The sequence below is a fragment of the Taudactylus pleione genome, unplaced genomic scaffold (genome assembly GCF_031769625.1).
Source record: "Taudactylus pleione unplaced genomic scaffold, aTauple2 ptg002998l, whole genome shotgun sequence".
NCBI classification, from domain to species: Eukaryota; Metazoa; Chordata; class Amphibia; order Anura; family Myobatrachidae; genus Taudactylus; species Taudactylus pleione.
In genome coordinates this window covers 22,501-25,000 of record NW_028287363.1, presented here as the reverse complement: position 1 = coordinate 25,000, position 2,500 = coordinate 22,501, and positions in this window count along the sequence as shown.

Genomic DNA, 2,500 nt, shown 5'->3' with positions numbered 1-2,500 from the left:
CCGCCCTCGCTCTTCGTCTCCGCGGCTCGGTCGATCTCTCTCTCTCTCGCGCCCTCCGGCCGCGGGGACTCGCCCCGGCTCTCTCTCTCTGTCGCTCTCGCGGGGGGGGCGGCCCCGTCTCTCTCCGCCCTTCTCTCCGCGGGCCGGGCCGCGGCCCTCTGCGTGCGGGCGCCGCGCCGTCGGGGCGACGGGCGGCGCGCCGGGCCCTTCTCTGGGAAAGGGACTGTTTCGCGGGTCGACGCTCGAGCGGTTCCGGGGAAATCGTGTGCTCCGCCGGGGCCCGGGGGTGAGCGCCTCGCCCGGGAGCGAGGACGGCCTCCCCGGAAGCCCCTGGCGGTGTCGGACGCCTGAGTTGGGGCTGACGGACGGAGCAGACCGCGACCGCCTGGAGTCGGACGGGGCCCGCCTGCCCTCCCGGTCCCCCCCGGTGAAAGGGGGTCGGAGCGCGAGGCGGACGCCTGGTGGACCGGACGCCCTCGCGGCGGAGGGGTGCCGGGCGCGCCGTGGGCCGAGGGAGGGTCGGGTTCGCCCGTGAATCCGGCCGGGACCCCTGGGTTCCGGCCGAGCGATCGTCCCTCCCCGCCGGGACGCGGGGTGCCTCATCGATCGGAAGGGTGGCTCGGGGGGCGCCTCGAGCCTTCTCGCGCTGCGCCCCCCACGGATCTCTTCCTGGCTCTCTCTCTCTCTCTCTCTCGCCTCTTCGCCACCTATGAATCCGCCCGAGGAATTCCCTCGGACGTCACGGCGTCGCTGCTGCGCGCCACCTTTTGCGGGGCGCCGGCGGAATTTACCCGACCTCCTGGAACCGGGTCCCGGCACGAGGCCCTTTTTCCCGACCTCATCGGGACTTCCAGAGGTTGCAGTTCCCCTGTCTGCCGCCGGGTGGCGCTGCGCCGCAGGGAACGGATGAAGGGGAAGGGCCGTACCCCTTCGGCCCTGCCGGGAGACCTCCGGGGGCTCCCGCGCTGGCGGAAGGGGCTCTCTCCCCGGTCGCCCCTGGAGCCCTGGCACGGAACGCCTCGCTCGCAGAATCTCCCGTGCTCTCCTGGAGCCCTGGCCGGGCCGCCTCGCTCGCAGAATCTCCCGTGCTCTCCTGGAGCCCTGGCTGGGACGCCTCGCTCGCAGAATCTCCCGTGCTCTCCTGGAGCCCTGGCTGGGACGCCTCGCTCGCAGAATCTCCCGTGCTCTCCTGGAGCCCGGCCTGGGCCTCCTCGGGTGGGAGAAGGCCCCCCCGGCCAGTCGCCTCGCTTTCTCTCTCCCTCTCCTAACAATCCGCCGGAGGGTTTCCCTCACGGGTCACGCCACCGGTGCTGCGCGCCACCTTCAGCGGCGGCTTCTCCCTCTCTTCCCCGAAGCCTCGGAAGCGCAGGGCGGACGAGGGCACCCCGGTCCGACCTCATCGGGGCCTCCGCAGAGGGGAGTCGGCCTCCCGTGGACCGCCGCCCCTTGGCCTGACGGGCCCCTGGGGGGCCGGGGAGGGGGCAGGGGCGAAGGCCGGTGCCCGCCGGCACGGCGGCGCCCCCCGGTGGCCACCCGGTGGCGCTGCAGCAGCACCCCGGGAGGGCAAAAAATTGAAATAAAAAAAAATAGAGCCACCCGTGAAATTAAAACATTGGGGGGAGTAAGGTGCAGACCCGCCCCGACCCGCGGCGCCCCCCGGTGGACGCCCCGCGACGCTGCACCAGCAGCGCCCCGTGAAATTATTACTATTATTATTATTATTATTATTATTTTGAAAAAAATGAAAAACAGCCACCCATGAAATTAAAACACAGGGAGAGTGCACGGTGCAGGCCCGCCCCGCCGCGCGGCGCCCCCCGGTGGACGCCCCGGGGAATCGAAAAAATGAATAACAAAATGAAAATTTTTAAAGTAGCCACCCATGAAATGAAAACATAGGGAGAGAGTGCAAGGTGCAGAAACGCCCCCCCCCCACGCGGCGCCCCCCGATGGACGCCCCGGGGAATCGAAAAAATGAATAACAAAATGAAAATTTTTAAAGTAGCCACCCATGAAATGAAAACATAGGGAGAGAGTGCAAGGTGCAGAAACGCCCCCCCCCCCCCCCCCCACGCGGCGCCCCCCGATGGACGCCCCGGGAATTAAAAAATAAATAACAAAATGAAAATTTTTAAAGTAGCCACCCATGAAATGAAAACATAGGGAGAGAGTGCAAGGTGCAGGCCCGACCGAATCGTGGACGCCCCCCGGTGGACGCCCCGCGCCACTGCAGCAGCACCCCGGGAATTTTTTTTATTTTTATTTTTTTTTAAGAAATAGCCGCCCATGAAATAAAAACATAGGGGGAGTGAGGTGCAGACCCGCCCCGCGGCGCCCCCCGGTGGCCCCCCGGGAAAATGAAAAAAAAAATAAACAAATTTGAATAGCCACCCGTGAAGTAAAAACATAGCGAGAGTGAGGTGCAGACCCGCCGCGCGGCGCCCCCCGGTGGCCGCCCGGGAATTTAAAAAAAATAAATAAAAAATTACAAATTATATGC